General features: G+C 46.0%; 1 protein-coding gene across 1 annotated transcript in view; it reads right to left on the bottom strand.

The window, feature by feature from the left end:
- Nucleotides 1-1201: 1201 nt before the first annotated feature.
- mbd2 (methyl-CpG binding domain protein 2) overlaps nt 1202-23910 on the bottom strand; it is a 117274-nt gene continuing 94565 nt past the window's right edge. Inside the window, 1 exon segment of the mRNA XM_036936779.2 lies at nt 1202-1820. The gene's annotated coding sequence lies outside the window, so the exon portion shown is untranslated.

Genomic DNA, 23910 nt, shown 5'->3' on the forward strand with positions numbered 1-23910 from the left:
TACAACGGCACTGTCCACACAGACCTGAATCCCGCTTTTTACACACCAGAGATTTATACAACGGCACTGTCAACACAGACCTGAATCCTGTTTTTACACACCAGAGATTTATACAACGGCACTGTCCACACAGACCTGAATCCTGTTTTGATACAACTGCACTGTCAACACAGAGCTGAATCCTGTGGCAATCCTTCACATGAGGCCAGACAGGTGTAATACATCATTAACTGACTAGTACTACTACAGGACTCGTCCTGGTCTCCTGTACTGTTAACAGACCTGAATCCTGTTCCTTCACATGAGGCCAGACAGGTTGATACATCAGTAACTGACTAGTGGCTACAGACTCGTCCTGGTCACCTTTGAAGTCCACGTCTGGGGTTCTGTTTTGGGATGAAACCGGTCTCGAAAAAAAACATTTCCAATTTCACATCGTCCTCTCATCATAACTCCTTTTACCACCCTGCATACCACCCTGCATACCACCCTGCATACCACTGCTGGCTGGCTTCTGAAGCTAAGCAGGGTTGGTCCTGGTCAGTTCCTGGATGGGACACCAGATGCTGCTGGAAGTGGTGTTGGAGGGCCAGTAGGAGGCACTCTTCCCTCTGGTCTAAAAAATATCCCAATGCCCCAGGGCAGTGATTGGAGACACTGCCCTGTGTAGGGTGCCGTCTTTCGGATGGGACGTTAAACGGGTGTCTTGACTCTCTGAGGTCATTAAAGATCCCATGGCACTTATCGTAAGAGTAGGGGTGTTAACCCTGGTGTCCTGACTCTGAGGTCAGTAAAGATCCCATGGCACTTATCGTAAGAGTAGGGGTGTCAACCCCGGTGTCCTGGTTAAATTCCCAATCTGGCCCTCAAACCATCACGGTCACCTAATAATCCCCAGTTTACAATTGGCTCATTCATCCCCCTCCTCCTCTCCCCTGTAAACTATTCCCCAGGTCGTTGCTGCAAATGAGAACGTGTTCTCAGTCAATTTACCTGGTAAAATAACGGATAAATAAATAAAATACAATTTTGTTGATCATATCGAATGTGTCTGAAATGGCACCCTAATCCCTTTACGGTGCACTATTTTTGACCAGGTCCCATAGGGAATAGGGTGTATAAAGGGAAAGGGTGCTATTGGCGACACACATTTATAAGATGACATCATAACCCCATTACAGAACACTACAGAGACCAACACTTGTGAATATAATGATTTATTTACTCTAACAACGATGCAAGAAATTTACACATTTTTTCTCTCAAAGGTATAAAATTTGTCTTAAATAAGAGGCTGTTTTTTTTTCTCCATTCATATTCATGTAAATGAATCATGTGTTACACACCTTGAAAATAATATTCAATCCCTAAAATAGTTAGCAATGCCAATCCAGCAGATTGCAACAAAGTTCCCAGAAGTTCAAATAGTATTGCTCAATATTCTACCTTTATAAAAAAAAAAAAAAATATGACACAAAATAAGCATTCTTCTGAAATTATATATAGATATTTACATTAACAATAGTTTAGTCCAAAAAAATAAACAAAACAAAAAAAGGCCTTGGTTTGAAGCTAGGTGAGTTAGGTATCAAGGGGAGTATGACGTTGTGCACGGGTCCGTTCGTCTTCAGACTGACTGATGACCATCTCTGGAGGAGTCTCTAATAACATGCTAATCCCTATATAATGTAACTCCCTTTGACAGGGGGCCATAGCGGGCTGGTCAAAAGTAGTTCACTAATCCAGGGATTTAGGGTGCCATTTGGGATGTAGCCTCTGTGTCTGATGACTGTCTTCGTCTTGGGCATTGTGGAACCTGCCTGTGGACAAAACCAAAAAGAAGAGTGAGCATTAGGACAAACATCATTTAATGAGAACGTTAAGGCTAGCGGGCAATGACCAGGCTTGGTTAGATTGGGGTGAATCACCAACTGAAAACATGACATTAACGTCTACACCCTAACGGCAACACCCCCCCCCCCCCCCCCCCCTCAGGACCACTATATTTTTGACCAGGGCCCTGGAAGATACCTCCATTCAAGAGACTAGAAAAGTCTGCAGCACAAGGCCTCACCCTACTAGAATCTGAAGTCAAGTGTCTACTATTTGCTGATGATCTGGTGCTTCTGTCCCCAACCAAGGAGGGCCTACAGCAGCACCTATATATTCTGCACAGATTCTGCCAGACCTGGGACCTGACAGTAAATCTCAGTAAGACCAAAATAATGGTGTTCCAAAAAAGGTCCAGTCACCAGGACCACAAATACAAATTCCATCTAGACACTGTTGCCCTAGAGCACACAAAAAACTATACATACCTTGGCCTAAACATCAGCGCCACAGGTAACTTCCACAAAGCTGTGAACGATCTGAGAGACAAGGCAAGAAGGGCATTCTATGCCATCAAAAGAAACATAAATTTCAACATACCAATTAGGATTTGGCTAAAAATACTTGAATCAGTCATAGAGCCCATTGCCCTTTATGGTTGTGAGGTCTGGGGTCCGCTCACCAACCAAGACTTCACAAAATGGGACAAACACCAAATTGAGACTCTGCATGCAGAATTCTGCAAATATATCCTCAGTGTACAACGTAGAACACCAAATAATGCATGCAGAGCAGAATTAGGCCGATACCCACTAATTATCAAAATCCAGAAAAGAGCCGTTAAATTCTACAACCACCTAAAAGGAAGCGATTCACAAACCTTCCATAACAAAGCCATCACCTACAGAGAGATGAACCTGGAGAAGAGTCCCCTAAGCAAGCTGGTCCTGGGGCTCTGTTCACAAACACAAACACACCCCACAGAGCCCCAGGACAGCAGCACAATTAGACCCAACCAAATCATGAGAAAACAAAAAGATAATTACTTGACACATTGGAACGAATTAACAAAAAAACAGAGCAAACTAGAATGCTATTTGGCCCTAAACAGAGAGTACACAGTGGCAGAATACCTGACCACTGTGACTGACCCAAACTTAAGGAAAGTTTTGACTATGTACAAACTTAGTGAGCATAGCCTTGCTATTGAGAAAGGCCTCCGTAACCAGACATGGCTCTCAAGAGAAGACAGGCTATGTGCTCACTGCCCACAAAATGAGGTGGAAACTGAGCTGCACTTCCTAACCTCCTGCCCAATGTATGACCATATTAGAGAGACATATTTCCCTCAGATAACACAGATCCACAAAGAATTCAAAAAATTTTTTTTTTTTTTCATAAACTCCCATATCTACCGGGTGAAATTCCACAGTGTGCCATCACAGCAGCAAGATGGGTGACCTGTTGCCACAAGAAAAGCGCAACCAGTGAAGAACAAACACCATTGTAAATACAACCCATATTTATGCTTATTTATTTTCCCTTGTGTACTTTAACCATCTGTACATTGTTAAAACACTGTATATACAGTGCCTTGCGAAAGTATTCGGCCCCCTTGAACTTTGCGACCTTTTGCCACATTTCAGGCTTCAAACATAAAGATATAAAACTGTATTTTTTTTGTGAAGAATCAACAACAAGTGGGACACAATCATGAAGTGGAACGACATTTATTGGATATTTCAAACTTTTTTAACAAATCAAAAACTGAAAAATTGGGTGTGCAAAATTATTCAGCCCCTTTACTTTCAGTGCAGCAAACTCTCTCCAGAAGTTCAGTGAGGATCTCTGAATGATCCAATGTTGACCTAAATGACTAATGATGATAAATACAATCCACCTGTGTGTAATCAAGTCTCTGTATAAATGCACCTGCACTGTGATAGTCTCAGAGGTCCGTCAAAAGCGCAGAGCATCATGAAGAACAAGGAACACACCAGGCAGGACCGAGATACTGTTGTGAAGAAGTTTAAAGCCGGATTTGGATACAAAAAGATTTCCCAAGCTTTAAAAATCCCAAGGAGCACTGTGCAAATGATAATATTGAAATGGAAGGAGTATCAGACCACTGCAAATCTACCAAGACCTGTCCGTCCCTCTAAACTTTCAGCTCATTCAAGGAGAAGACTGATCAGAGATGCAGCCAAGAGGCCCATGATCACTCTGGATGAACTGCAGAGATCTACAGCTGAGGTGGGAGACTCTGTCCATAGGACAACAATCAGTCGTATATTGCACAAATCTGGCCTTTATGGAAGAGTGGCAAGAAGAAAGCCATTTCTTAAAGATATCCATAAAAAGTGTCTTTAAAGTTTGCCACAAGCCACCTGGGAGACACACCAAACATGTGGAAGAAGGTGCTCTGGTCAGATGAAACCAAAATTGAACTTTTTTGGCAACAATGCAAAACGTTATGTTTGGCGTAAAAGCAACACAGCTGAACACACCATCCCTACTGTCAAACGTGGTGGTGGCAGCATCATGGTTTGGGCCTGCTTTTCTTCAGCAGGGACAGGGAAGATGGTTCAAATTGATGGGAAGATGGATGGAGCCAAATACAGGACCATTCTGGAAGAAAACCTGATGGAGTCTGCAAAAGACCTGAGACTGGGACGGAGATTTGTCTTCCAACAAGACAATGATCCAAAACATAAAGCAAAATCTACAATGGAATGGTTCAAAAATAAACATATCCAGGTGTTAGAATGGCCAAGTCAAAGTCCAGATCTGAATCCAATTGAGAATCTGTGGAAAGAACTGAAAACTGCTGTTCACAAATGCTCTCCATCCAACCTCACTGAGCTCGAGCTGTTTTGCAAGGAGGAACGGGAAAAAATGTCAGTCTCTCGATGTGCAAAACTGATAGAGACATACCCCAAGCGACTTACAGCTGTAATCGCAGCAAAAGGTGGCGCTACAAAGTATTAACTTAAGGGGGCTGAATAATTTTGCTCGCCCAATTTTTCAGTTTTTGATTTGTTAAAAAAGTTTGAAATATCCAATAAATGTCGTTCCACTTCATGATTGTGTCCCACTTGTTGTTGATTCTTCACAAAAAAATACAGTTTTATATCTTTATGTTTGAAGCCTGAAATGTGGCAAAAGGTCGCAAAGTTCAAGGGGGCCGAATACTTTCGCAAGGCACTGTATGTTTGTTTTACTCCATGTGTAACTCTGTGTTGTTGTTTGTGTCGAACTGCTTTGCTTTATCTTGGCCAGGTCGCAATTGTAAATGAGAACTTGTTCTCAACTTGCCTACCTGGTTAAATAAAGGTGAACTAAATAAATAAAATTCTCTCAACCAGCTTCATGAGGAATGCTTTTCCAACAGTCTTGAAGGAGTTCCCACATATGCTGAGCACTTGTTGGCTGCTTTTCTTTCACTCATCCCAAACCATCTCAATTTGATTGAGGTCAGCTGATTGTGGAGGTCAGGTTTTCTGATGCAGCACTCCATCACTCTTCTTCTTGGTGTGCCTTGAATTCTAAATAAATCACGGTCTCACCAGAAAAGCACCATCACATCTGCTCCTCCATGCTTCATGGTGGGAACCACACCATCACACCTCCTCCTCCATGCTTCACGGTGGGAACCACACCATCACACCTCCTCCTCCATGCTTCACGGTGGGAACCACACCATCACACCTCCTCCTCCATGCTTCATGGTGGGAACCACACCATCACACCTCCTCCTCCATGCTTCACGGTGGGAACCACACATGTGGAGATCATCCGTTCACCTACTCTGTGTCTCACAAAGACACGGCGGTTGGAACCAAAAATCTAAAACTCAGACAGGCACCAATCAGACACCATGATTTTGATAACTTTTTGTTTTTTTGCCACGGCTCAACTAAAGAAATGTCGTTCGACTAACAGCCTATCTATCATCCAAACAACTACATGTGGGGTCAGCCCTATTGTGAACTGCTACGAAGACAATTTTTTATTTATTTTACCTTTATTTAAAGGTAGGCAAGTCAGTTAAGAACAAATTCATATTTTCAATGATATTTTCAATGCCTTGTTCAGGGGCAGAACGACAGATTGTACCTTGTCAGCTCTGGGATTCGATCTTGCAACCTTTCGGTTACTAGTCCAACGCTCTAACCACTAGGCTACAATCTATAATGCTTGCTATAATGCTTTGGAGCATTATGTACAGGTTGCTGGATATTAGCGAATACAAAAAAAAAAAAAAAGGTACAATATTATTTTATAGGTCTATATATTAGTCCAATATTTCTCTAATAAAGATAACTAATTGATTAGTTTTCATCATCAACGCAATCCATAATTCAGCTCTAGAAACACTAACATTTAAAAACAACTTTATATTATGTGTTATTAGTATGTTGTACAAGAGCACTTACACATCTGACTTTGCAGCAATACCTGCACTTATGGTTTCAAAGAGCTATTACAATTTTATTTTTTTTAAATACAGGAAACTGCATACCAATAGCATATTAGCATTAGCATATTAGCATTAGCATGTTAGCGTATTAGCATAAGCATATTAGCATTCGCATATTAGTGTATTAGCATATTGGCCGACGGGGCCAGTAAATGGTCCACAGTCAATATAACAGCATTAGTAATCATCTCCGCTAGTAAAAGGCTTTCACTTAAACCAAAAGAGAAAAGTCTATAATTAGGACAAAACGGTCCTATATTTAAGTGTTTGCCTGCAGCGCAACCATTAATTATACACACTTAGAGGCAACATTGGGTGGGGTGGGGGGACGACGACGACGACAGTGATTACTCAAGGAATCAAATATTAACATGGTACTCCTCTCCTTTACCACGAACACCGACAGCTGGAGGGGAAACATGGCATGTTAATGTTGACAGGAGTGCGGCTAGGCTAGGCTAGGCTACAGGACCGTGCCTCAGAGTGTTTCAACCTACGGAAAAGATTAACAACAGAAATATTACTCTCTGCTTTGATTTATTCCCCCCTGAATACAGAGTCACTGAATGGCAGGATGGTGTTAATTGCTCTGTAATAATTAGTGATGCATTAGATTCCTTAATAATCGAATAACTAATGATATTCTCCCTTGTAACACCCCCAGAGGCCCACCTCTCTCACACACACACACACACACTAACACACACACACACTAACACACACCCACACAAACACACACACCCACACACACACACTAACACACACACACACACTAACACACACACACACACACCCACACTAACACACACACACACACCCACACACACACACACACACACACAAACACAAACTAACACACACTAACACAAACTAACACACATTAACACACACACACACACACACTAACACACACCCACACTAACACACACCCACACTAACACACACCCACACTAACACACACACACACTAACACACACACTAACACACACACACTAACACAAACTAACACACACTAACACAAACTAACACACACACACACTAACACAAACTAACACAAACTAACACAAACTAACACACACACACACACTAACACACACACACACACACACACCCACACTAACACACACACACACACACCCACACTAACACACACACACAAACACAAACTAACACACACTAACACAAACTAACACATACTAACACACACGTACAGCGTGTGTATGCAGTTCTAACTCCTTCTCACCCGTATCAGGTTTCTAAATGACGTTGACCTCTTCGATTGCACCATGTCTAAACATGCTGTAATTAACAGAGGAGCTAAAAGAGAAGCACAGTTCAGCCTATTTGGAGAAATATAACATTAATGATAACCATGAAGACTTTTACTCCCCTCTCATTTAGTTCCTGTTTCCTTTCTTAGACTGCTGATTGGTGCAAAGACTGGTTGGTGGGTGTTGGGACTCTGCAGTGAGAGGAGGTTGGTGGGTGTTGGGACTCTGCAGTGAGAGGAGGTTGGTGGTGTTGGGGCTCTGCAGTCAGAGGAGATTGGTGGGTGTTGGGACTCTGCAGTGAGAGGAGGTTGGTGGTGTTGGGGCTCTGCAGTCAGAGGAGATTGGTGGGTGTTGGGACTCTGCAGTGAGAGGAGGTTGGTGGTGTTGGGGCTCTGCAGTCAGAGGAGATTGGTGGGTGTTGGGACTGCAGTGAGAGGAGGTTGGTGGTGTTGGGGCTCTGCAGTCAGAGGAGACTGGTGGTGTTGGGACTCTGCAGTGAGATGAGATTAAAGACTGGTGGTGTTGGGACTCTGCAGTGAGATGAGATTAAAGACTGGTGGTGTTGGGACTCTGCAGTGAGATGAGATTAAAGACTGGTGGTGTTGGGACTCTGCAGTGAGATGAGATTAAAGACTGGTGGTGTTGGGACTCTGCAGTGAGATGAGATTAAAGACTGGTGGTGTTGGGACTCTGCAGTGAGATGAGATTAAAGACTGGTGGTGTTGGGACTCTGCAGTGAGATGAGATTAAAGACTGGTGGTGTTGGGACTCTGCAGTGAGATGAGATTAAAGACTGGTGGTGTTGGGACTCTGCAGTGAGATGAGATTAAAGACTGGTGGTGTTGGGACTCTGCAGTGAGATGAGATTAAAGACTGGTGGTGTTGGGACTCTGCAGTGAGATGAGATTAAAGACTGGTGGTGTTGGGACTCTGCAGTGAGATGAGATTAAAGACTGGTGGTGTTGGGACTCTGCAGTGAGATGAGATTAAAGACTGGTGGTGTTGGGACTCTGCAGTGAGATGAGATTAAAGACTGGTGGTGTTGGAACTCTGCAGTGAGATGAGATTAAAGACTGGTGGTGTTGGGACTCTGCAGTGAGATGAGATTAAAGACTGGTGGTGTTGGGACTCTGCAGTGAGATGAGATTAAAGACTGGTGGTGTTGGGACTCTGCAGTGAGATGAGATTAAAGACTGGTGGTGTTGGGACTCTGCAGTGAGATGAGATTAAAGACTGGTGGTGTTGGGACTCTGCAGTGAGATGAGATTAAAGACTGGTGGTGTTGGTACTCTGCAGTGAGATGAGATTAAAGGTTGTGTGCGTCAAAACTCTTTGCCTTAGGTAGGTGAGTTAGAGAGAGAGAGAGAGAGAGAGAGATGAGGGGAGAGAAAGATGAGAGAGAGGAGAGAGAAAGATGATAAGAGAGAGAGAGAGAGAAAAAGAGAGAGCGAGAGGAGAGAGAAAGATGATAAGAGAGAGCGAGAGGAAGAGAGATGAGGAGAGAGAAAGATGATGAGAGAGGAGAGAGAAAGATGATTAGAGAGAGAGAGAGCGAGAGAGATGGGGGGAGAGAAAGATGAGAGAGAGAGGAAAAGAGAGAGCGCGAGATGAGGAGAGAGAGAGCGAGAGAGAGAGAGAGACGAGAGAGACATGAGAGAGAGAGAGAGAGAGAGAGAGAGAGAGAGAGAGAGAGAGAGAGAGAGACGAGAGATAGAGAGAGAGAGACAAAGCGAGAGAGGACTGTCATAAATAACAGCTTCAACTCTGTACAGCAGGGCTAATTGGTGCGAAGGCTTTGTCTACTCTACACTATATAATCAGATCCATCCCCTATTTAACAGGGATTGGAGGGTATTGTGGAAGACAGGCTTGCAGGATTTCTGTCCAGAATGGCACCCTATTCCCTACATAGTTTTACTATCTTTGACCTGGGCTTGTATGAGTGCCATATGGGCCCTGGTCATATTTAGTGCACTATGTCGGGAATAGGGTGCCGTTTGGGATGCACTAGAGGTGTGGTGGGGGTGAAATGTGGCGAGGGGAGATATGGCGAGCGGCTCCGAACCCCAGTCTACAGGTTAAGACCCCCAACTCATCACTCAGCCAACCCCGCGGCAGCCTCGTCTCTCAGGCTGCTGTCCTAAATGGCAGCTTGTTCCCTAACATCGTGCCCTACTTTAAACCAGAGCTCGGGTTAAAAGTAGGGCACTACATATGGACTAGCATGTCATTTGGGACTCAGATTTCAGTGTGAGCTGAGCTCAACGGCAGGCGAGCGGGAGGGTTAGGAGACGGACAGGAAATCCTCAACGCTGACTGCTGCCTCATCCTGCTTCCATCCTCTTCGTAGATTAGGATTAACACAGGATTCAAATACAAGGTGGGAGATGAGTTAGCTAGTGAAGTACGGACTGAATAATCACACACACACACACACACAAATACAAGGTGGGAGATGAGTTAGCTAGTGAAGTACGGACTGAATAATCACACACACACACAAATACAAGGTGGGAGATGAGTTAGCTAGTGAAGTACGGACTGAATAATCACACACACACACACACACACACACACAAATACAAGGTGGGAGATGAGTTAGCTAGTGAAGTACGGACTGAATAATCACACACACACACACACACAAATACAAGATGGGAGATGAGTTAGCTAGTGAAGTACGGACTGAATAATAACACACACACACACACACACACACAAATACAAGGTGGGAGATGAGTTAGCTAGTGAAGTACGGACTGAATAATAACAAGAATGTTCTCATTAGATTATGTTTTTTTTTAGTTGCAAAAACACCTATTTATCACGCACGCACGCACACCACACACACACACACACACACCTCTACAAGTTGTATAGTCAGTCACATTCCTTATCACCATAGTCTAGAAATTGCTTTCCATGCAGCCTCCTCTGCTCTCTATTACCTCAAAGCTCCTCCCACCAGCCTCCTCTGCTCTCTATTACCTCAAAGCTCCTCCCACCAGCCTCCTCTGCTCTCTATTACCTCAAAGCTCCTCCCACCAGCCTCCTCTGCTCTCTATTACCTCAAAGCTCCTCCCACCAGCATCCTCTGCTCTCTATTACCTCAAAGCTCCTCCCACCAGCCTCCTCTGCTCTCTATTACCTCATAAAGCTCCTCCCACCAGCCTCCTCTGCTCTCTATTACCTCAAAGCTCCTCCCACCAGCCTCCTCTGCTCCCTCAACGCTCCTCCCACCAGCCTCCTCTGCTCCCTCAAAGATCCTCCCACCAGCCTCCTCTGCTCCCTCAAAGATCCTCCCACCAGCCTCCTCTGCTCCCTCAAAGCTCCTCCCACCAGCCTCCTCTGCTCCCTCAAACCTCCTCCCACCAGCCTCCTCTGCTCCCTCAAAGCTCCTCCCACCAGCCTCCTCTGCTCTCTATTACCTCATAAAGCTCCTCCCACCAGCCTCCTCTGCTCTCTATTACCTCATAAAGCTCCTCCCACCAGCCTCCCCTGCTCTCTATTGCAGGCAGTACCATTAGCTAAATCTACATAAATCTACATAAATCTACATAAACGAACGGTATTTTCCCGAGAGAAAAGACGTGTGGAAATGCTTCTTTATCGTTTGGTTTAAAGGACACATCAGCGTTGATGTAGTGGACACACATTTGTCTTGCAGACTGGTCCGCGACCACTAACTTGAATTCATGCAAATATTATTCACTTTTGGTGGTTTGGATTTAAATTACGCTTTGTGTTTTGCATTTTGTTCTCTGCGTTTTTTATCTCCAGACGAAGAGTCAAGACAAATAGCAGCCTATTCATCACAGCCAAAACAGAAATCAATCAATGTATTGATAAGCTACCAAAGGAGTTTAAACAAAACACAAACCACAAACCACACTAAAGAAGTGAGTAATGGCAGAACCTAGTGTTCGGTTCCCTGTTGAAGACAGTCATTTGGAATGGGGATGTTTCAGTCAGTCAGAGAGACAGAGACATGCATCAGCATTCAGGAGGAAGCTCAAGAGTTTTAATAGTCCTTCTAATATGTTTTTCAAAACGGAGACGTGCTCAGCCATGAAAGATATTCTGGAGTTAAACTGGAAATGCCCCCCCCCCCTTGGATTGGAGTCCCCCCCTTGGATTGGAGTTCGCTTCATAAAATGAGAAGGAAGAAGGGAGGAGGGGAGCGCACTGCTGCGGAGAAAAGGCAATATATTCATTTAGTTTAAACAATCATTACAGGTAGATAAAAAGGATTAAGAGAGAGAGGGACCTGCATCCCAAATCCACCCTACTTTTCAGTAGGGCCCATATGGAATAGAGTTCTCTGGTCAACAGGGACGTCTCTCAGCGGCAGCAGCAGAGAGAGCAGAAGCGGACGGACGGACGGACGGACAGACGGACAGACGGACAGACCAGCCCAGCCCAGCCCAGCAGGCAGAGCTACGCACAGGCTGTGAGAGGAGCAACTGGCCCAGCCCCCACCAACCAAATGAGGGACATTAAACAAATGCTGAGTCTACTATGCTCACTCACATGTGATAGGCCGAGGGTCATGGATGCTCACATGTGATAGGCCGAGGGTCACGGTAAGATGAGCACAAGAACTCCACCATCCTCACACTACACCCACCCAAGTGACATGACACAAATTATATCTTAAATTATAAACAAATCACATTTGCATAATAAGAGTTTACTTTAATTTAAAAATCCTATTTTAATAGTTCTTGTTGGATTGTGAGTGTTTGTCTCATTTTGAAGGTAAAGAAAAAAAGAAAAACAAGTTATGAAATCTTTTTACGTTGCATGTTGGAATTTACAAGGATTGAAGCCCTCTGCTTTTGGACTAAAGAGCAGAAACCCAGACTTCCTGAAAGAAATGGATGATGTTGATATTGTAGTACTACAGGAAACATGGTGCAGAGGTGATGTTTCCACTGGCTGTCCACTAGGTTATAGGGAGATAATCATACCATCCACTAAACTAAAAGGAATCAGACAGGGCAGAGAATCGGGGCAGGGCAGAGACTCGGGACAGGGCAGAGACTCGGGACAGGGCAGAGACTCGGGACAGGGCAGAGACTCGGGACAGGGCAGAGACTCGGGACAGGGCAGAGACTCGGGACAGGGCAGAGACTCAGGACAGGGCAGAGACTCAGGACAGGGCAGAGACTCGGGACAGGGCAGAGACTCAGGACAGGGCAGAGACTTGGGACAGGGCAGAGACTCGGGACAGGGCAGAGACTCGGGACCGGGCAGAGACTCAGGACAGGGCAGAGACTCGGGACAGGGCAGAGACTCAGGACAGGGCAGAGACTCAGGGGGAATGCTATATGGTATACATCTTAACTAATTCATTCAATCGAATTGATCAAAACAGGAGAATTCTTTATCTGGTTAAAAATCAACAAGGAGACTATCCTGACAGATAAAAACGTCTTCCTCTGTGCCACATACAGTGGGGCAAAAAAGTATTTAGTCAGCCACCAATTGTGCAAGTTCTCCCACTTAAAAAGATGAGAGGCCTGAAATTTTCATCATAGGTACACTTCAACTATGACAGACAAAATGAGAAAAAAAATCCAGAAAATCACATTGTAGGATTTTTAATGAATTTATTTGCAAATTGTGGTGGAAAATAAGTATTTGGTCACCTACAAACAAGCAAGATTTCTGGCTCTCACAGACCTGTAACTTCTTCTTTAAGAGGCTCCTCTGTCCTCCACTCGTTACCTGTATTAATGGCACCTGTTTGAACTTGTTATCAGTATAAAATACACCCGTCCACAACCTGTACATTCCCCCCTCAGAGTCACCCTACTTCAATGAAGAGAGTTTCTCCATTCTAGAGGAGGAAATTAGTCCCTTTCAGGCCCAAGGCAACGTCCTGGTCTGTGGAGACCTGAATGCTAGAACAGCAGAAGAACAAGACACTATTAACAGTCACGGGGATAAACACCTACCAGGAAGCAACAACCTTTCCCTCCCCACATACAGACAGGAAGCAACAACCTTTCCCTCCCTACATACCCCCACAGAAACAACTATGATAAAGTGAAAAACAAAAACGGAGTACAGCTCGTGAAGCTCTGTGGAACACTGGGTCTGTACATAGTCAATGGTAGGCTGAGATGGGACTCTTTTGGTAGGTACACCTACAGCTCTGTGGAACACTGGGTCTGTACATAGTCAATGGCAGGCTGAGAGGGGACTCTTTTGGTAGGTACACCTACAGCTCTGTGGGACACTGGGTCTGTACATAGTCAATGGTAGGCTGAGAGGGGACTCTTTTGGTTGGTACACCTACAGCTCTGTGGAACACTGGGTCTGTACATAGTCAATGGTAGGCTGAGAGGGGACTCTTTTGGTAGGTACACCTACAGCTCTGTGGAACACTGGGTCTGTACATAGTCAATGGTAGGCTGAGAGGGGACTCCTATGGTAGGTACACCTACAGCTCTGTGGAACACTGGGTCTGTACATAGTCAATGGTAGGCTGAGAGGGGACTCTTTTGGTAGGTACACCTACAGCTCTGTAGAACACTGGGTCTGTACATAGTCAATGGTAGGCTGAGAGGGGACTCTTTTGGTAGGTACACCTACAGCTCTGTGGAACACTGGGTCTGTACATAGTCAATGGTAGGCTGAGAGGGGACTCCTATGGTTGGTACACCTACAGCTCTGTGGAACACTGGGTCTGTACATAGTCAATGGTAGGCTGAGAGGGGACTCTTTTGGTAGGTACACCTACAGCTCTGTGGAACACTGGGTCTGTACATAGTCAATGGTAGGCTGAGAGGGGACTCTTTTGGTAGGTACACCTACAGCTCTGTGGAACACTGGGTCTGTACATAGTCAATGGTAGGCTGAGAGGGGACTCCTATGGTTGGTACACCTACAGCTCTGTGGGACACTGGGTCTGTACATAGTCAATGGTAGGCTGAGAGGGGACTCTTTTGGTCGGTACACCTACAGCTCTGTGGGACACTGGGTCTGTACATAGTCAATGGTAGGCTGAGAGGGGACTCTGTTGGTTGGTAAACCTACAGCTCTGTGGAACACTGGGTCTGTACATAGTCAATGGTAGGCTGAGAGGGGACTCTTTTGGTAGGTACACCTACAGCTCTGTGGAACACTGGGTCTGTACATAGTCAATGGTAGGCTGAGAGGGGACTCTTTTGGTCGGTACACCTACAGCTCTGTGGAACACTGGGTCTGTACATAGTCAATGGTAGGCTGAGAGGGGACTATTTTGGTCGGTACACCTACAGCTCTGTGGAACACTGGGTCTGTACATAGTCAATGGTAGGCTGAGAGGGGACTCTTTTGGTAGGTACACCTACAGCTCTGTGGAACACTGGGTCTGTACATAGTCAATGGTAGGCTGAGAGGGGACTCTTTTGGTCGGTACACCTACAGCTCTGTGGAACACTGGGTCTGTACATAGTCAATGGTAGGCTGAGAGGGGACTCTTTTGGGAGGTACACCTACAGCTCTGTGGAACACTGGGTCTGTACATAGTCAATGGTAGGCTGAGAGGGGACTCTTTTGGTAGGTACACATACAGCTCTGTGGAACACTGGTCTGTACATAGTCAATGGTAGGCTGAGAGGGGACTCTTTTGGGAGGTACACCTACAGCTCTGTGGAACACTGGTCTGTACATAGTCAATGGTAGGCTGTGGAACACTGGGTCTGTACATAGTCAATGGTAGGCTGAGAGGGGACTCTTTAGGTAGGTACACCTACAGCTCTGTGGAACACTGGGTCTGTACATAGTCAATGGTAGGCTGAGAGGGGACTCTTTTGGGAGGTACACCTACAGCTCTGTGGAACACTGGGTCTGTACATAGTCAATGGTAGGCTGAGAGGGGACTCTTTTGGTAGGTACACCTACAGCTCTGTGGAACACTGGGTCTGTACATAGTCAATGGTAGGCTGAGAGGGGACTCTTTTGGTCGGTACACCTACAGCTCTGTGGAACACTGGGTCTGTACATAGTCAATGGTAGGCTGAGAGGGGACTCTTTTGGTCGGTACACCTACAGCTCATCCCTTGGCAGCAGCACTGTAGACTACTTCCTCACCGACCTAAATCCAGAGTCTCTCAGAGCCTTCACAGTCAGCCCACTAACACCTCTCTCAGAGCCTTCACAGTCAGCCCACTAACACCTCTCTCAGAGCCTTCACAGTCAGCCCACTAACACCTCTCTCAGAGCCTTCAGTCAGCCCACTAACACCTCTCTCAGAGCCTTCACAGTCAGCCCACTAACACCTCTCTCAGAGCGTTTACAGTCAGCCCACTAACACCTCTCTCAGAGCGTTTACAGTCAGCCCACTAACACCTCTCTCAGAGCCTTCACAGTCAACCCACTAACACCTCTCTCAGAGCCTTCACAGTCAGCCCACTAACACCTCTCTCAGAGCCTTCACAGTCAGCCCACTAACACCTCTCTCAGAGCCTTTACAGTCAGCCCACTAACACCTCTCTCAGAGCCTTCACAGTCAGCCCACTAACACCTCTCTCAGAGCCTTCACAGTCAGCCCACTAACACCTCTCTCAGAGCCTTTACAGTCAGCCCACTAACACCTCTCTCAGAGCCTTCACAGTCAGCCCACTAACACCTCTCTCAGAGCCTTCACAGTCAGCCCACTAACACCTCTCTCAGAGCCTTCAGTCAGCCCACTAACACCTCTCTCAGAGCCTTCACAGTCAGCCCACTAACACCTCTCTCAGAGCCTTCACAGTCAGCCCACTAACACCTCTCTCAGAGCCTTCACAGTCAACCCACTAACACCTCTCTCAGAGCCTTCACAGTCAACCCACTAACACCTCTCTCAGACCACAGTAAAATCACAGTGTATCTGAGAAGAGTAGAACCCAACCATGAAGCATCACAGCCAAATGCATGACATGGTACAAAACAGGCCTATAGATGGAGTGCAAACAGTACAGACATCTACCAAAAAGCAATTAGTAGCCAAAAAATACAATCTCTCCTGGACAACTTTTTAGCCTTAATATTCTTCTTCAGCAACGAAGGTGTAAATTTGGCCGTTTGTAACAAACTTTATATTTGACAAATTAGCCTCCTTGGCTAATTTAAAGAAGCATAAGAGCAAACCAGAAATAACAGATAATGAAAAATGGTTTGATAATGATTGCAAAAATCTAAGAAAGTCATTGAGAAATATATCTAATCAAAAACACAGAGAACCAGACAACAAAAATATACACCTTCAATATGGGGAAACACTGAAGCAACACAAACACACCCTGAGAACAAAAAAGGAACAGCACATTAGAAATCAGCTGGATGGAATTGAGGAATCCATAGAATCAAACCACTTCTGGGAGAATTGGAATAAATGAAACACACCTCATCATGAGGAATTGTCTATCCACAAAGGGGATATGGGAGAAATCACTTTGCACTCTACAGCAATATAACAAAGAGACCAGAACAAAAACATATACAAGAAACATTACAAATCCTTGAATCAGCAGTCAGACTATCAGAATCCTGTGGATACCCCAATTACAGAAGAACTATTGGAAAAACTATGCACTCTCAAACCCAAAAAGGCCTGTGGTGCTGATGGGATTTTAAATGAAATGATCAAATATACAGACCACAAATTCAAATTGGCTCAAACTCTTCAACATTATCCTCACTGCAGGTATTTCCCCCGATATTTGGAACCAGGGATTGATCACACCAATCTATAAAAATGGAGACAAATTTGACCCAAATAATTACAGAGGAATTTGCGTGAACAGCAAATTGGGGAAAATTCTCTGCAGTATTATAAATAGCAGACTACATCATTTCCTTGACAAACACAACGTCCTGAGCAGAAGCCGGATTGGATTTTTTTTTTAATTATCGTACAACAGACCACATTTACACCCTCCACACTAATTGATAAACAAGTAAACCAAAACAAAGGCAAAATCTACTTGTGTTTTGTAGATTTCAAGAAAGCATTTGAATCAATTTGCCACAAAGGTATTTTTTTATAAACGAATAGAAAGTGGTATTGGAGGGAAAACATGTGATGTTATTAAATCAATGTACACTAAAAACAAATGCGGTTAAAATTGGCAACAAGCAAACAGATTTCTTCTCTCAGGGACGTGGAGTGAAACAGGGCTGTCCAATAAGTCCAACACTATTTAACATCTACATTAATGAATTAACAACAAGCAAACAGACTTCTTCTCTCTGGGACGGGGAGTGAAACAGGGCTGCCCAATAAGTCCAACACTATTTAACATCTACATTAATGAATTAACAACAAGCAAACAGACTTCTTCTCTCAGGGACGGGGAGTGAAACAGGGCTGCCCAATAAGTCCAACACTATTTAATATCTACATTAATGAATTAACAACAAGCAAACAGACTTCTTCTCTCAGGGACGTGGAGTGAAACAGGGCTGCCCAATAAGTCCAACACTATTTAATATCTACATTAATGAATTAACAACAAGCAAACAGACTTCTTCTCTCAGGGACGGGGAGTGAAACAGGGCTGCCCAATAAGTCCAACACTATTTAACATCTACATTAATGAATTAACAACAAGCAAACAGACTTCTTCTCTCAGGGACGGGGAGTGAAACAGGGCTGCCCAATAAGTCCAACACTATTTAAAATCTACATTAATGAATTAACAACAAGCAAACAGACTTCTTCTCTCAGAGACGGGGAGTGAAACAGGGCTGCCCAATAAGTCCAACACTTTAACATCTACATTAATGAATTAACAACAAGCAAACAGACTTCTTCTCTCAGGGACGGGGAGTGAAACAGGGCTTCCCAATAAGTCCAACACTTTAACATCTACATTAATGAATTAACAACAACAAACAGACTTCTTCTCTCAGGGACGGGGAGTGAAACAGGGCTGCCCAATAAGTCCAACACTATTTAACATCTACATTAATGAATTAACAACAAGCCAACAGACTTCTTCTCTCAGGGACGGGGAGTGAAACAGGGCTGCCCAATAAGTCCAACACTATTTAACATCTACATTAATGAATTAACAACAACAAACAGACTTCTTCTCTCAGGGAGGGGGAGTGAAACAGGGCTGCCCAATAAGTCCAACACTTTAACATCTACATTAATGAATTAACAACAACAAACAGACTTCTTCTCTCAGGGACGGGGAGTGAAACAGGGCTGCCCAATAAGTCCAACACTTTAACATCTACATTAATGAATTAACAACAACAAACAGACTTCTTCTCTCAGGGACGGGGAGTGAAACAGGGCTGCCCAATAAGTCCAACACTATTTAACATCTACATTAATGAATTAACAACAAGCAAACAGACTTCTTCTCTCAGGGAGGGGGAGTGAAACAGGGGTGCCCAATAAGTCCAACACTATTTAACATCTACATTAATGAATTAACAACAGGCAAACAGACTTCTTCTCTCAGGGACGGGGAGTGAAACAGGGCTGCCCAATAAGTCCAACACTATTTAACATCTACATTAATGAATTAACGACAAGCAAACAGACTTCTTCTCTCAGGGAGGGGGAGTGAAACAGGGGTGCCCAATAAGTCCAACACTATTTAACATCTACATTCATGAATTGGCAAAAACATTAGAAGAATCGGCAGCACCTGGTATCACCCGACACAACACTGAAATCAAGTGTCTGCTGTAGACAGATGACCTGGTGCTGCTGTCTCCCACTAAAGAGGGGTTACAGCAGCACCTAGATCGTCTTCACAGGTTCTGTCAGACCTGGGCTCTGACCGTTAACCACAGGTTCTGTCTGACCTGGGCTCTGACCGTTAACCACAGGTTCTGTCTGACCTGGGTTCTGACCGTTAACCACAGGTTCTGTCAGACCTGGGCTCTGACCGTTAACCACAGGTTCTGTCAGACCTGGGCTCTGACCGTTAACCACAGGTTCTGTCTGACCTGGGCTCTGACCGTTAACCACAGGTTCTGTCTGACCTGGGCTCTGACCGTTAACCACAGGTTCTGTCTGACCTGGGCTCTGACCGTTAACCACAGGTTCTGTCAGACCTGGGCTCTGACCGTTAACCACAGGTTCTGTCAGACCTGGACTCTGACCGTTAACCACAGGTTCTGTCAGACCTGGGCTCTGACCGTTAACCACAGGTTCTGTCTGACCTGGGCTCTGACCGTTAACCACAGGTTCTGTCTGACCTGGGCTCTGACCGTTAACCACAGGTTCTGTCAGACCTGGGCTCTGACCGTTAACCACAGGTTCTGTCAGACCTGGGCTCTGACCGTTAACCACAGGTTCTGTCAGACCTGGGCTCTGACCGTTAACCACAGGTTCTGTCTGACCTGGGCTCTGACCGTTAACCACAGGTTCTGTCAGACCTGGGCTCTGACCGTTAACCACAGGTTCTGTCAGACCTGGGCTCTGACCGTTAACCACAGGTTCTGTCAGACCTGGGCTCTGACCGTTAACCACAGGTTCTGTCAGACCTGGGCTCTGACCGTTAACCACAGGTTCTGTCAGACCTGGACTCTGACCGTTAACCACAGGTTCTGTCAGACCTGGGCTCTGACCGTTAACCACAGGTTCTGTCTGACCTGGGCTCTGACCGTTAACCACAGGTTCTGTCTGACCTGGGCTCTGACCGTTAACCACAGGTTCTGTCAGACCTGGGCTCTGACCGTTAACCACAGGTTCTGTCAGACCTGGGCTCTGACCGTTAACCACAGGTTCTGTCAGACCTGGGCTCTGACCGTTAACCACAGGTTCTGTCTGACCTGGGCTCTGACCGTTAACCACAGGTTCTGTCAGACCTGGGCTCTGACCGTTAACCACAGGTTCTGTCAGACCTGGGCTCTGACCGTTAACCACAGGTTCTGTCAGACCTGGGCTCTGACCGTTAACCACAGGTTCTGTCTGACCTGGGCTCTGACCGTTAACCACAGGTTCTGTCAGACCTGGGCTCTGACCGTTAACCACAGGTTCTGTCAGACCTGGGCTCTGACCGTTAACCACAGGTTCTGTCAGACCTGGGCTCCGACCGTTAACCACAGGTTCTGTCAGACCTGGACTCTGACCGTTAACCACAGGTTCTGTCAGACCTGGGCTCTGACCGTTAACCACAGGTTCTGTCAGACCTGGACTCTGACCGTTAACCACAGGTTCTGTCAGACCTGGGCTCTGACCGTTAACCACAGGTTCTGTCAGACCTGGGCTCTGACCGTTAACCACAGGTCCTGTCAGACCTGGGCACTGACCGTTAACCACAGGTTCTGTCAGACCTGGACTCTGACCGTTAACCACAGGTTCTGTCTGACCTGGGCTCTGACCGTTAACCACAGGTTCTGTCAGACCTGGGCTCTGACCGTTAACCACAGGTTCTGTCAGACCTGGACTCTGACCGTTAACCACAGGTTCTGTCAGACCTGGGCTCTGACCGTTAACCACAGGTTCTGTCAGACCTGGACTCTGACCGTTAACCACAGGTTCTGTCAGACCTGGGCTCTGACCGTTAACCACAGGTTCTGTCAGACCTGGGCTCTGACCGTTAACCACAGGTCCTGTCAGACCTGGGCACTGACCGTTAACCACAGGTTCTGTCAGACCTGGACTCTGACCGTTAACCACAGCTTCTGTCAGACCTGGACTCTGACCGTTAACCACAGGTTCTGTCAGACCTGGACTCTGACCGTTAACCACAGGTTCTGTCAGACCTGGGCACTGACCGTTAACCACAGGTTCTGTCAGACCTGGACTCTGACCGTTAACCACAGGTTCTGTCAGACCTGGGCACTGACCGTTAACCACAGGTTCTGTCAGACCTGGACTCTGACCGTTAACCACAGGTTCTGTCAGACCTGGACTCTGACCGTTAACCACAGGTTCTGTCAGACCTGGGCACTGACCGTTAACCACAGGTTCTGTCAGACCTGGACTCTGACCGTTAACCACAGGTTCTGTCTGACCTGGGCTCTGACCGTTAACCACAGGTTCTGTCAGACCTGGGCTCTGACCGTTAACCACAGGTTCTGTCAGACCTGGGCTCTGACCGTTAACCACAGGTTCTGTCAGACCTGGGCTCTGACCGTTAACCACAGGTTCTGTCAGACCTGGACTCTGACCGTTAACCACAGGTTCTGTCAGACCTGGACTCTGACCGTTAACCACAGGTTCTGTCAGACCTGGGCTCTGACCGTTAACCACAGGTTCTGTCAGACCTGGGCTCTGACCGTTAACCACAGGTCCTGTCAGACCTGGGCACTGACCGTTAACCACAGGTTCTGTCAGACCTGGACTCTGACCGTTAACCACAGGTTCTGTCTGACCTGGGCTCTGACCGTTAACCACAGGTTCTGTCAGACCTGGGCTCTGACCGTTAACCACAGGTTCTGTCAGACCTGGACTCTGACCGTTAACCACAGGTTCTGTCAGACCTGGGCTCTGACCGTTAACCACAGGTTCTGTCAGACCTGGACTCTGACCGTTAACCACAGGTTCTGTCAGACCTGGGCTCTGACCGTTAACCACAGGTTCTGTCAGACCTGGGCTCTGACCGTTAACCACAGGTCCTGTCAGACCTGGGCACTGACCGTTAACCACAGGTTCTGTCAGACCTGGACTCTGACCGTTAACCACAGCTTCTGTCAAACCTGGACTCTGACCGTTAACCACAGGTTCTGTCAGACCTGGACTCTGACCGTTAACCACAGGTTCTGTCAGACCTGGGCACTGACCGTTAACCACAGGTTCTGTCAGACCTGGACTCTGACCGTTAACCACAGGTTCTGTCAGACCTGGGCACTGACCGTTAACCACAGGTTCTGTCAGACCTGGACTCTGACCGTTAACCACAGGTTCTGTCAGACCTGGACTCTGACCGTTAACCACAGGTTCTGTCAGACCTGGGCACTGACCGTTAACCACAGGTTCTGTCAGACCTGGACTCTGACCGTTAACCACAGGTTCTGTCTGACCTGGGCTCTGACCGTTAACCACAGGTTCTGTCAGACCTGGACTCTGACCGTTAACCACAGGTTCTGTCAGACCTGGGCACTGACCGTTAACCACAGGTTCTGTCAGACCTGGACTCTGACCGTTAACCACAGGTTCTGTCAGACCTGGGCACTGACCGTTAACCACAGGTTCTGTCAGACCTGGACTCTGACCGTTAACCACAGGTTCTGTCTGACCTGGGCTCTGACCGTTAACCACAGGTTCTGTCTGACCTGGGCTCTGACCGTTAACCACAGGTTCTGTCTGACCTGGGCTCTGACCGTTAACCACAGGTTCTGTCTGACCTGGGCTCTGACCGTTAACCACAGGTTCTGTCTGACCTGGACACTGACCGTTAACCACAGGTTCTGTCAGACCTGGGCTCTGACCGTTAACCACAGGTTCTGTCTGACCTGGACTCTGACCGTTAACCACAGGTTCTGTCTGACCTGGGCACTGACCGTTAACCACAGGTTCTGTCTGACCTGGGCTCTGACCGTTAACCACAGGTTCTGTCAGACCTGGGCTCTGACCGTTAACCACAGGTTCTGTCTGACCTGGACTCTGACCGTTAACCACAGGTTCTGTCTGACCTGGGCTCTGACCGTTAACCTAAAAACAAACAAATATAATGATATTCCAAAAAAGATCCGGAAATAAGGATGACAAATATAAATTCTATTTGGACACAGTTCTATTAGAACACACCAAAAACTACACATATCTAGGACTAAATATCAGCAACACAGGTAGCTTTCACATGGCTGTGAAACTACACATATCTAGGACTAAATATCAGCAACACAGGTAGCTTTCACATGGCTGTGAAACTACACATATCTAGGACTAAATATCAGCAACACGGGTAGCTTTCACATGGCTGTGAAACTACACATATCTAGGACTAAATATCAGCAACACAGGTAGCTTTCACATGGCTGTGAAACTACACATATCTAGGATTAAATATCAGCAACACAGGTAGCTTTCACATGGCTGTGAAACTACACATATCTAGGATTAAATATCAGCAACACAGGTAGCTTTCACATGGCTGTGAAACTACACATATCCAGGACTAAATATCAGCAACACAGGTAGCTTTCACATGGCTGTGAAACTACACATATCCAGGATTAAATATCAGCAACACAGGTAGCTTTCACATGGCTGTGAAACTACACATATCCAGGATTAAATATCAGCAACACAGGTAGCTTTCACATGGCTGTGAAACTACACATATCCAGGATTAAATATCAGCAACACAGGTAGCTTTCACATGGCTGTGAAACTACACATATCCAGGATTAAATATCAGCAACACAGGTAGCTTTCACATGGCT

This window comes from Oncorhynchus mykiss, chromosome 12, assembly GCF_057628025.1.
Source record: "Oncorhynchus mykiss isolate SJ-2025 chromosome 12, ASM5762802v1, whole genome shotgun sequence".
Classification (NCBI taxonomy): Eukaryota; Metazoa; Chordata; class Actinopteri; order Salmoniformes; family Salmonidae; genus Oncorhynchus; species Oncorhynchus mykiss.